This window comes from Vipera berus (genome assembly GCF_964194415.1).
Source record: "Vipera berus genome assembly, chromosome: 1".
NCBI lineage: Eukaryota > Metazoa > Chordata > Lepidosauria > Squamata > Viperidae > Vipera > Vipera berus.
Window position 1 is genome coordinate 10259206 of NC_138202.1, and position 13330 is coordinate 10272535.

Consider the following 13330-nt stretch of genomic DNA (forward strand, 5'->3'; position numbering starts at 1 on the left):
AGCACAGGGGTCTTCAAACTTGGCCCTTTTATGACTTGTGGACTTCAACTCCCAGAATTCCTCAGCCAGCGTGTCTGGCTGAGGAATTCTGGGAGTTGAAGTCCACAAGTCATAAAAGGGCCAAGTTTGAAGACCCCTGGTGTAGCATATTCTGCAGTAAGCAAAGTTGGATGGGGGGCGGGGTTGGACTTGGTGAATTCTTAGGTCCCTTCCAACATTATGACTGGGCAACCTGCAGCTCCTGAGTCCTCTTTCTTGTTACACATTAAATTCAGAGCATTAAAGGTGCCATTTCCCAACCCTTTAATTATTTCATTATTTACATACGACATTTATAACCCCCTTTTGTAACAGAAGTTCAAAGCAATTTACAGTGTTCCCTCTTCCTATTTTTACCCACCACAATAACCTTCTGGGGTAGGTTAGGCTGAGAGGGAGGGATTGCCCCAGAGTCAGCGAATGAGCTTCTGAGCTGGAGAGAGACTAGAACGCAGGACTCCCCACTCCTAGTCCCCACTAAACCTGATTGGCTCTTGGGCTAAGAGGGAAGGACCAGCGCAGTATCAGCCAATGAGCATCTGTGGCTGAGGAGAGACTAAAAATGGGGTATTCCCACTTCCAGTCTAATGTCTTCTCCCTTAGCCCACAATGGCTCTGCTCCCACACATCTTACTCTCTGCACATAGTCCTCAGCATATGACCATAATAGAACCTGCCCGTTATGGTCATAAGTCATGATGACCAATTTTATTATCTTTTGTAAGGCAGTCATTAAGCAAACACAGCTGTAAAGCCGCAACAGTCATTAAACAAATGCCAAGGTCATTAAGTGAATGCAAAGTTTGCTATGGGCAGTTTTGCCAAAGTGCCGGTTTTCAACAAAACTGTTGTAAAACTCAGTCACGTGACTGCAGGACACTGAAAACAGCCATAAATGTGGACGCACTACTGAGCATCAGAAGGGCCGTCACGTGACTATGGAGGAGGCTGGACTGTGGTAACTTCAGATCTGGGTTGTAAGTAGCCCCAAGGCAGTTCCGTCATAACTTTGAATGGTCGCTAATTGACCTTGACTTTAAGTCAAGGCCTACCTGTACAGTAGTCCTTGACTTATAACAGTTCATTTAGTGACTACTCGAAGTTACAACGGCACTGGAAAAAGTGATATATGACCATTTTTCACACTTACGACCATTGCAGCATCCCCATGGTCACGTGATCAAAATTCAGACACTTGGCAACTGACTCATATTTATGACAGTTGCAGCATCCTGGGGTCATGTGATCCCCTTTTGTGACCTTCTGACAAGCAACGTCAATGGGGAAGCCGGATTCACTTAACAGCCATCTGACTAACTTAACAACTGCTGTGATTCACTTAATCACTGTGGTAAAAAAAGGCCGTAAAATGAGGCAAAATTCACTTAACAAATGTCTCGCTTAGCAACAGAAATTTTGGGCACAATTGTGGTTGTAATTTGAGGAATACTTGTACTCTAAATTTAACCTCCAGGATAACAGTATCTGTAAAAAGTCAAATTTGACTGTTGAGATTCTTGAGATGTATTCCTTGTTGTCAGCCATTCAGCTGTGTCCGACTGTCAGCCACTCTAGGGATCAGCACTCTTTATGCTCCTCTGTCTCGCACATCTTGAGACATTACACTTTATTAAAACGAAGTTTCCTGCCAGTTGCTGGCATGCCGCAGCCCGGTACTGGTCCACAGACCAGGGGTTGCAGACCCCTGCCCTATACCATTTCAGACAAATAAAAAAACCTCCAGTGGTGAAGCACCTACATGAGCCGGGGTTAGGACGCTGAGCTTGTTGATCAGAAGGTCGGCAGTTTGGCAGGTCAAATCCCGAGTGCCGCGTAACAGAGTGAGCGCCTGTTACTCGTCCCAGCTTCTGCCAACCTAGCAGTTCGAAAGCACGTAAAAATGCAAGTAGAAAAATAGGGACCACTACGGCGGGAAGGTAACAGCGTTCCGTGTGCCTTTGGCATCTAGTCATGCCGGCCACATGACCACGGAGACATCCTCGGACAAGCGCTGGCTCTTCGGCTTTGAAACGGAGATGAGCACCGGCCCCTAGAGTCGGAAACGACTAGCACGCATGTGCGGGGGAACCTTTACCTTTACCTTTACCTTTACTGCAGCTCCTTCTGCTGACTGCCGGCTGCCAGCGGTTCTGCAGTCTGAGTCTCACCGGCTCAAGGTTGACTCAGCCTTCCATCCTTCTCAGATGGGTAAAATGAGGACCTAGATTGTTGGGGGCAATATCCTGACTCTGTAAACTGCTTAGAGAGGGCTGTAAAGCACAGTGAAGCGGTATATAAGTCTAAGTGCTCCAACACTGGAGGTTTTTAAGAAGAGACTGGACAGCCATTTGCCTGAAATGTATAGGGCAGGGATAGGCAACCTCGGCTCTTTTATGACTCATGGACTTCAACTCCCAGAATTCCTGAGCCAGTCAAGATGGCTCAGGAATTCTGGGAATTGAAGTCCATGAGTCATAAAAGAGCCGAGGTTGCCTACCCCTGGTATAGGGCTTCCTGCCTGAGCAGGGGGTTGGACTAGATGACCTCCAAGGTCCCTTCCAACTTATTATTATTATTATTTGCTATTGCTTTTATACACACACACACACACACACACACACACACATATATATATATATATATAGACACACACACACACACACACAAGCACACATACGGATCTTTGGTCATTCGGGTTTTTCCCAGCGTAGAATTGAAGGTGTAGGAGCCACGTTTCGACAGAATCCCATCCGTCATCCTCAGGCTGGTGGCTTCAGCTTCCTTCTTCTGGGAGAAGCATGTGGTAGTGGCTGTTTGTTCCTCTTTTTTATACATATACATATATACATACATTACAAATATAATATGTTGCCCACATATAATAATAATAATAATAATTAATAATTAATAATAATAATAATAATAATAATAATAATAATAATGATAATGATAATAGCAACAGTGCCAGGAGGCCATTCACTTGCTGCCGCTCTGCACAGTAGCCGAGGGCAAAGGCGCCATGGCGTTGCCCTCCTGGCTCCCTCCTTCTCGGCTGGACCAGGAAGGGTTAAATTGGAGGCGTCCGCCAGGCTCTACCACATACCTGGGCGAAAAGTTCACCTGTGCGCCGCCAGGGAGGAGGAAGTTCGCTCCGCCGTGCGGAGGGGCTCGGGGAGCTCTACGGCTCGCCTTCTGCATCCGCGCACCGGCCGGACGGTGAGTGCTTCGAGGAGGCCTAGTCCCGGACTCCCCCTCCCCTCCCGGCTCTTTCGCCGAAAGTTTCCCCCTCTCTAGCGGCGGCTGCGCTCCCCTGGGCGCATGCCTGACTAGGGCGCGGCAGCTTCCCCGTTCTCCCTTTTTAGCTCGGGAGCAACAGTCGGCTCCTGCCGAGCCCGATCCTGCAAGACCCCCGTCCCCCCCAACCCGCCACCCCCGGCTTCTGGAGAGCCCCGATTTTGGCCGAGGCCCGGGGGGCGCTGAGATGGGCGCGCACGGCTCTTCGGAGCGCCCTTTCGCCTTGGCGGGATTCTTGGCTGCGCCTCTGATACTTTCGAGGGGTGCGCATAAGCACGTCTGGGCAGGAAATCCAGAAATATGGAACAAGGATCCGGAGTCCTGATGGGCGCAGGTTCTGGATCTGGATCATCTGGAAAGCGGCCAGCCGCTTGCAGGTGCCTTGGGATTGTGTTACGCTAGCAGTCCTCGAGTGGGAACCGTGTACAAATAGAAACTGCTTGGATGGGTGTTCCCCGGCGTGGCCCCGTTGAGTTTCTTATTTAATTTTTGAGAGGAAAGAGGAGAGCGGCTGTGGCGACCTCTGCTTTTGTTTCCCTGTTTCTTTTCTTTGTTATATTTGAATTTCCAGCTCCCAGTGTTTCCTTTGTGTTACAAAACCTGCCTTAAGGAACCAGGGTGAATGCAGGTTGGGATTATCTAGCTCAGCGTTTCCCAACCTTAGGAACTTGAAGATGCGTGGACTTCAACTCCCAGAATTCCCCAGCCAGCTATGCTGGCTGGGGAATTCTGGGAGTTGAAGTCCACGCATCTTTAAGTTCCTAAGGTTGGGAAACGCTGATCTAGCTAGCAAATAGAGCGCAAAATCCTTGGGAAGCTGCTGAAACTAAAATAGACAGGGGCTAATTGGTAGCTCTGGATTTCGGGTAGAAACTCGTTTCATTTCCTGCGTGCAACAATAATCCTGTGAGGTAGGCTGACTTAAGAGGAAGTAACTAATCGGAGTCAATATCCAAAGTATTTTGGGGTGCAGTCTTGTTCTTCCCACTCCTTCAAAGCTTCATATTGACCCTCGGCTGTAATTTATTGAATAAGCCATAGTACCCTGTTTCTCAACCTTGGCAATTTTACAATGTGTGGACTTAAAACGCTCAGAATTCCCCAGCCAGCATGGAATTCTGGAAGTTGAATTTCCACGTGTCTTAAAGTTGCCAAAGTTAAAAAAAAACACTGCCATAAACGCTAGGTTTACACATCATGCTATGACCTAAATCAGATTTAACAGACCAGCTGGCTGCATATGTTACAGGAAGAGAAAAGGAAGTAAGTGGTGAAATGGTTTAATAAAACCTTCTTTAAAGGGATGGTGCTTCAACGGCAGGGCTGTGATTCACCCCTGCCCGTAAAAGCTTCGGTTGAATTGTAATTTTTAAGATCTTAGTGGGAAATTATCCAGTGCATCGGGAGCAAGTGCATAGAATTTGTTTAATTTAATCGAGTTTAAAATGAAACCAGACATTAGTTTTGGCTTCAAGGTTTTGTTGTCCAGGTCAACTTCTGGTGTCCTTTGGATGAAAAATTAAAGTCCCCTATGGGTTTAAGAGGAGGGACGCGGTGGCTCAGTGGGTTAGGACGCTGAGCTTGTCAATCAGAAGGTCGGCAGTTTGGCGGGTCGAATCCCGAGTGCCGCGTAACAGAGTGAGCGCCTGTTACTCGTCCCAGCTTCTGCCAACCTAGCAGCTCGAAAGCACATAAAAATGCAAGTAGAAAAATAGGGACCACTCTGGTGGGAAGGTAACAGCGTTCCGTGCGCCTTTGGCGTCTAGTCATGCCGGCCACATGACCACGGAGACGTCCTTGGACAAGCGCTGGCTCTTCGGCTTTGAAACGGAGATGAGCACCGGCCCCTAGAGTTGGAAACGACTAGCACGCATGTGCGGGGGGAACCTTTACCTTTACCTTTATGGGTTTAAGATAAGGAAATATCTCTCCATCTTTAGTTGGAGGAAAAACAGACTGGTTTTAGGACCAAGAGTTACAGGAAAAATAAAACTGAATGTTCTGGTCCTTTAATTTGTAAAGCGTAACCATATATGCAATAGTGAATTTCATCACCTCTAATGAGCCACTATTTATTATTCATGTATCTGTCAGAACTTATACACTGCCCTTTCTTCAGGAGCAAAGGGCAATTTGCAGGAGACTCATTAATTTATTCCCTCTGAGGTAAATTGGGTCAAGAGAAAGGGGCTGGCCCCAGGTCCCCCAAACAGCTTCCATGGCTGAGGGGGGGCATGTATGTGTGTTTCCCCACTCCTTTCCCCACTGCAGCTGATTGGCTCTTTGGGCTGAGAAGGAGGGAGTTGCCCAAAAGTCACTGAGCTTCTTAGGGGGGGGGACGACGACTAGAACTTGGTTTTTCCTGTTCCCAGTCCACTCCCTTCTCCACTACACCTGATTGGTTCTTGGTTTGAGAGGGAGGGATTGGCTCAAAGTCAGCCAATGAGCAACCATGGTTGGTGGGGCTAGAACCTGAGATTCCCCACTCCTAGTCCAGTACTTTTACTACTACTACTTGATTGACGCTTTGGGATGAGAGGGGAAGTCAGCCAATGAGCTTCTATGTCTAAAATGGACCTCCAGCCCCTTCCCTACTACACCTGATTGGCTCTTAAGCCGAGAGGGAGAGACTGTCCCATAGTCAGCCAATGAGCTTCTGGGGCTAAGTCGGGGGTGGGACTTGAACTAGCTCTCCCAACACCTAGTCCAGCATCTTCACGGTTAAGCCACTTTGGTTCTGAAGCTGAGAGAGGACGTTGTCCGGAAGTCTCCCAGGCGGCTTCCAATGGCTGTAGGGGAACAGAACTCAACTCTCCAGAAAGTCCATACCGTTGGTACTACAAAGTCCATATTGTGTGTCCACTACTCCAGCACCTTCACCAGGGCTCCACAATGGCTCCCTTTTTCTTTGTTTTTCCTGCAAAACATTTCCCCAGCCATCCCTTGGATGTTGTTCTTTGCGGAGGAGGTATTGGAGAGGAAGCGCTCAAAATCTTAAACGGATTAGAGAAGGGAAACTAATATTGTTTGCCATCATGTTTGACCTCTGTGGGATTTATCTAGGATTGCAAGCCAGCCATACCAAAGCAAAAAGTAGTTTATTTGCAGGGCGTGACTTTTGGGAAAAAGAGTTGACGTCTTGGCTGGTTTTCTGAGATTTTTCAGGGTTGCTTAACTCTGCCGAGGGCTTGTGAAATAAAAGGCAACACCACAGGAGGAGAGGGGTCAAACAAGTCAAGATGGTGGCTGCAATAATCTGATTGGCTTTTGTTTCACCCTTGAGGCCCCGGCAACCAAGTCAGGTATCAAATCAAAGCAATATGGCATACAACAGCTCATTTAGTGACCATTCAAAGTTACAATGGCACTGAAAAAAGTGATTTATATGACCATTTTCCACATTTAACAACCGTTGTAGCACCCCCTTGGTCATGAGATCAAAATTCAGATGCTTGGGAACTGACTCACGTTTATGACCATTGCAGGGTCATATGATTACCTTTTTTGCGACCTTCTTACCAGCAAAGTCAATGGGAAAACCTGATACACTTAACAACCGTGTTACTAATTTAACAGCAGCAGTGATTCAATTAACGCTGTGGCAAGAAATGTCCTAAAATGGGATAAAATTCACTGTGCTAGTGTATAGAAGCTCTTAATAATCTGGGGATGTATACGAGCTCTCCAATCCCAGGTGCAGATAGTCCTCAAGACAACATGCTGGCTGGGGAATTCTGGGAGTTGAAGTCCACAAGCCTTAAAGTTGCCGGGTTTGGTCTCTACACACTTTCCTTTTTGCATTGTGCAGCGGGAAATGGGGCTGATTTACGTGGTGCTTCAGTTTGTAAGGGACAAACAGGGCACAGAGTCAGAACTGAAGAAAAGTTCTTGTTCAGGTATAACCAGTTGTGGGAACACTGTATTTTTGTCTGTGACTTCCTGTTGCTGATTGTAACTTAACCTTTTCTCCATTTCTGAGTGTCCCTTTAAGGGTCTCTAATCATAAGCTGCCACTAGAGAACCAAATAGGTTTTGTAGGATTAATTTCACTGCATAAACCAGGGATCCTCAAACTTGGCCGCTTTATGACTTGTGGACTTCAACTCCCAGGATTGCCCAGCCATCATGACTGGCTAGGGAATTCTGGGAGTTGAAGTCCACATGTCTGAAAGTTGCATGGGCTTGAACTCCCAGAATGTTTCTCAATCTGAAAGTTACCAGGGTTTTTTTTATTTATTATTTATTTATTTATTTATTTATTTATTTATTTATTTATTTATTTATTATTTATGGGATTTATATCCCGCCCTATCTCCTGAGGGACTCAGGGCGGCTAACAACAACAAAACTTAAAGGTCTCTGTACAGTAAATTAAAAATAAAAATTTGAAATAAATTAAAATAAATTAAAGAATAGAGTTAGAATTGTAAACATAATTAAAATCCCTGTCAGTCTAGGTCAGCCAGGTGGAAAAGGAGTGTTTTGAGGCCGCGGCAAAAGGACTGGAGATCTTGGGTGTGTTTTAGACATGGCACACAGGAGTCCTCGACTTAATTATTCATTGCTACCAAAAAAACCAACAACAACAGTCGTGAAACAGCAGGACGTCACTCTTCGGTTCTTGGTCTGTACAGGTAGTCCTTGACTTACAACCATTCCTTTAGCGACCATTCAAAGTTACAACAGCACTGGAAAAAAGTGACTTATGACCAGTTTTCACACTTACGACCGTTGCAGTATCCCCAATGATCACGTGATCAAAATTCAGATGCTTGGCAACTGGTTCATAATTATGATGGTTGCAGTGTCCCGGGATCATGTGATCTCCTTTTGTGACCTTCTGACACGCAAAGTCCATGGGGAAACCAGATTCACTTTACAACCGGGTTACTAACTTAACCACTTCAGTGATTCACTTAACAACTATGGCAAGAGAAGTTGTAAAATGAGGCAAAACTCACTTAACAACTGTCTCACTTAGCAACAGAAATTTTGGGCTCAATTGTGGTCGTACGTTGAGGACTGTCTGTGATTCTTTTAATAGTGCGGAGGCTTCCACTCCACAATTGTGGGTATATTTGTGGAACTGAATGTCTGAATTCATTTAACCTGGTGACTAAATTAATCCACTTAGAAAAGTTGGTGAGGTGGTGCTTACATCGACCCATCGGCTTCCCAAATGGCCTGTTTTTGCCCCTAAACTCCCCAGAACTTCAGTGAGGTTGACACTAATTTAGCTGAGCGTGTTTTGCTAGGTTCAGGGCCACCCTTTATGCAGACACAGCCTGTGTGCGTACTTCTCTCTAGGGCTCCTTTTAAGTGGTGTGTGTATTGAACTGAATCCAAAATAGGTGCATTGAAAATAAAAGGAAACTCTTGACCATTAGAGGGAGTCCTTGACTTATGACTACACATAAGCCCAAATTTTCTCTTGCTAAGCAAAACAGTTGCTAAGTGATTTTTGGCCCATTTTTTACCATCTTTCTTGCCACAGTTGTTAAGTGAATCAGTCAAGTGTGAAAAAAGGTCATGTCGCTTTTCACAATGTGTTGTATTTTTGAATGGTCACTAAATGAATTGTTTGTAAGTCGAGGATTACCCGTATTTGCCCTAAGTGGGAAGTTAGAAACCCAGATACAGGCAGATTCAAAGGAGCAAAGAAGGAAAAATGGACTATTAAAATCAGACTCGTTTAATGAATACCGGTATATCGCATAGCGGCCAAATATTTCGTCCCAATATTGGATGCTGAGGATCAAGACGCCCTCTGCTGTTCACTCCCATATATGGCATCTCAGAGCTGGGAAAACCTACAGATAAGGCTAAAATTGCATATAAATAAATATATATTCTGCCCAGCATTGAGATGGGCAGCATATACATTTAATAATAAGACATACAAATAAAACTCTAGGATACTTATTTATTTGTTGCATATTATTTATTTATACCTTAACCTTATTATTTTTACAAATAACCTTACAAAAAACATACCCAGGACACTTTCTTCCTCCTGTTGGTTGCCCTCTTGGGAACATCCCAATAATTTAAGGGTTTGTTTCTGAGCAGAGCTTCCTCAGCATTGTCTGTTTTATTTGTGCATCTAAAGAAGGTGACAATCTAATATCGACTGTTTTAGTTGACTGATTGCATCAGATCAGTGTTTTTCAACCTTGGGAACTTGAAGAGGTGTGGACTTCAACTCCCAGCATTGTCCACAGAATGCTAGGAATTGAAGTCCATACCCAGGGGTAGGCAACCTTGGCTCTTTTATGACTCATGGACTTCAACTCCCAGGAAGTTGGCTCAGGAATTCTGGGAGTTGAAGTCCGTGAGTCATAAAAGAGCCAAGGTTGCCTACCCCTGTCCATACCTCTTCAAGTTACTGAGGTCAAAAAACACTGCATCAGATTTATCTTCTTTTTCCTCTAGAGAAGCTCGGTTAAAAGTAATTTTGTCTACTGCTTTCTTACGTGCAGAAGTTTGAAAATGGAGTTTCTCAAGAAAGGGAGTGCTTTTATTATGAATAAAGCAGTTGTAGAGCTTTCTGTACTGACTGGGGAGGTGCCTGATTACATTGGTGGCAGGGAACAATTTTTCCCCCAAGTACTTGAGATGCCGATCGCAACCCCGTTTCCAAAGGACAATCAGAATTTAAGAAGTTCTCTAGGTTTGACTTCCGCTTGCAAGAGATCGGCCATTCCTGTGGCTAGCTGGTGGCTTCCTGCAACTACAATACCCATACACCTGAAGGGCTTCAGGCTGCTTTAAGGCTAGCACAATGGCCCAACCTAGCTATTTTTAGCATTTTTGCAGTGAGGTTGTGTTTGAGATTTTGTTAAAATCTGGAGTTTACCTTTGACCTCTGCCGAGCAATTTCCACTGTTTTGTCTGTTCATCGCAGTCCAAACCTTTCGCAACAAATATTGACACTGGGTGCAGAAGGAGCAACTAGAATTATCGGCAGTTTATGAAATTCAGAGGCGCATTCAGAGGCAAGATGAGCAATTTTTCAGGGCAGAATGTTGGCTTTTGAAATCCCATTGAATGTTTTGAATTCACCTCTGGAAGCCTAATTCTAGAGAAGGGGTGTCAAACTCAATTTCATTGAGGGCCGCATCAGCATTGCAGTTGCCCTCAGGGGGCTGGGTGGGCGTGGCCTACTGGGTGGGCGTGGCTAGAGTGCGTATGGCCTACTGGGTGGGCGTGGCCAGCTCTACATCGTTCACATCAAGGGTGCCTATGGGGGCCTGGGCAGGAGTGGGACAGATCTGAGGGTCTCTGGCAGAAGGAGGGTCTCTGGGCCATGGCCAAGGCCGTGGGGGCCGTTCCCTCACTGTTTCCAGGATGGCTTCGCGGGCCGCATGAAACCACTTCGTGGGCCGGATCTGGCCCCCGGGCCTTGTGTTTGACATGTCTGTTCTAGAGGTAGAAGCTGGCCAGATAAAAGAAGGAACTTTTGAACCCACGAGCTTATATAAGACATCAGCTTAACTCTGCAGGCTTCGACATGGACACCAGGTCCGATTAAAAAAAAAATGAAAAGGATTTATCAACAAAGGCTGACTGGAGGAAAACAAGCCTCTCTCTCTCTTTTCCTATCTTTTTCTATATTGACTTTTCGTCTCTGTTTAGAGCCAGTTTGGACTAGTGGTGAAGGCACCCAGCTAGAAAGCAGAAGACTGTGTTGATATCGGGGTGGAGTGCAAGCAGTCTTCCAATCTCTCAGGGGCTGCCCCAAAGAAGAGGGAGTCAAGCTATTCTCCAAAGCGCCTGAAGGCAGGAGAAGAAGCAACGGATGGAAACTAATCTAGGAGAGAAGCAACCTAGAACTAAGGGGAGATTTCCTGACAGTGAGAAAAATTACCGGTAATCAGTGGAACAACCTGCCTCCAGAAGTGGTGGGTGCTCCATCACTGGAGGCTTTTACAAAGATGCTGTTATTCTGTTAGACACGAGAAAGAGCTGCAATCTAGACTAGAATTCTAGTCCTACCCTAGGCATGAAAGCCGGCTGGGTGACTTTGAGCCAGTCAATTTCTCTCAGCTCATGACCCCAGGCTCAGCTGACAGGCCGAGTCAATTCCTGTCACGACCAATGAATCAACACTGAGTTGATCTGTTGTTAAAAAAAGAAAAAGAAAAAAGATCCTGTACGCTGCTAAGTAAATAAATCAGTACAGTGTCCAAAAATGTACCGTGGGAATATTGGTGCTTTACGTTAATTAATTTCTTGCTGGAAACGGACCACCCTCAGAAACGAAGCATGACAGACAGCATTGCTAATGCTGGCATTAGGGATATTTTAGGGATATTTGGGGCTAAATCTCCAGGTCCCCTTCCCCACGTTCCCCCCCGCAACCAGAAGCTCACCGCAGAGGAAGCCACCACCAGTCTTAAAGCAGGCAGACCAAGGCTTGGAAACTTTTAAAAGTTTGTGTGGTTAAAGTGGTTCAGACACCAGGCTAATTCTAGTCCTGCCTTAGGCCGGAATGTCGGCTGGGTGACTTTGGGTGACTCTCTTAGCCCGTGATAATGACACCAGGCTCTGACAACAAGCCGGTCGGTCAATTCCTGTTGCAATCAACGGATCAACAGTCAATTGATCTGGGCGGGGGGGGAAAAAACAAACCAACCCCAGAATCTTATTGTTGTAGGGAAACACCAGGAAGGAAAAGAAACGGATCCCTCTTTGTGCTAGTTGTCTGATCTGGCTTCTGGGCCAGCTGCAACCAAATCTGGAGCTCAAGACTGTCCGAGGTTTTCCTTGCAGAAACCTCTGGACTTAACACAGCTTGGCAGAGAACTGGCGTGCTCTGGCCCCACCTGGAATCCGTGCGGTGAGGCTTCACCTGACCCAGGTGCCTGGGCGGGGCTTGGGAACTCGAAGGCAAGGGGTGGAGGGGAATGCAGGGGGCTGGCCCTGCTGCTCTGCCAGCCTGTTTTTCTGGGGGAAAACTCAGCTGGAGCAGGCAGAAGAAAGTCTCTCCCAGGATCTGGATGGGGTTCTGCAAGCCCGCCAGCCCCACTTGAAACTCCTTGGAGCCAGCCTGTTTTGAAGAAGATGGTGACCGGGCCGGGAAACAACTGAGCAAACATGGCTGTGAGGTTTGAGGCAAGTGAAAATGCAAAAAAAAAAAAGATGTTTGTGCATGTTTTGTCTGCCAACTGCTTTTTTTTTCCCGTGTGGCCAAAAAAAAAGAGAGGAAATATTCCTGGTGAGAAAAGTTGGCACTCAGCAATTAAATCTGGATGGTTTGATCCCACCGGCCAGGTGGGCTGATCTGGGCCCAGCACTTTGCATTGCAAAATTTGGGTGTGCAGTTGGGACTGATCTGGGGCATAAAGGTGATTCAGGCAGTTCCGAAGCACGTTTTGTGCTTCCAGGATTTGCAGCGTTAGTTTAATTCAGTTGAAAAAGGTTTCTGCAATTTTCCTTGTAAACACCCCCCCCCTCCCCAGGGCTGGGGCTGAGAAACAATGAAGGGGCGAGTGTGTTTGGGACACCGGAAGAATGCAGGTCATTGAATTGTTCACAGTCAGCGTCTTGGCATGCGTGGGGTGTGTTTTGTGTTTTGGGGTGGAATGTGGTTTCTACAATGTGGTTGAAGCACAAAAATCACATTCCCAAGAAAGAAATAGGCTGCTATGGAAGACTCAAATTCTCTTCTTCCATCCATGCTGAACTCGGGGCCTTTTTGAAATGGAAAAACATGCGGCTGGTTTCTCTTCTTCAGATCTCAGGGTCCCAGATCAGCAGGAACAGGCAGTCATTCAACAGATGTATCTCTTCCCTGGAATGGAGAGAATGCCCTGTGGGTAGGGAGTGGGGGGGTGGGGGGAAGGAGAGAGAGAGACTCCTGCTTGTAAAACTACGTGTATTGTTGCGCTGCCCTACGAGGAACAAACTCTGTTGAATTGTGGGCATTGGGAAAGTGATGGCGGCAGTCCTATTCAGATCAGGGTTAAATATTGAGATAAAGACTTTCCAGGTAGCT

General features: G+C 46.3%; 1 protein-coding gene across 1 annotated transcript in view; it reads left to right on the forward strand.

Moving 5' to 3' along the window:
- The first annotated feature begins 3008 nt into the window (after window positions 1-3008).
- Window positions 3009-13330, forward strand: part of TJP3 (tight junction protein 3) — a 45907-nt gene continuing 35585 nt past the window's right edge. The window contains exon 1 of the mRNA XM_081313641.1: window positions 3009-3255. The gene's annotated coding sequence lies outside the window, so the exon portion shown is untranslated. The remainder of the gene's footprint in view (window positions 3256-13330) is intronic.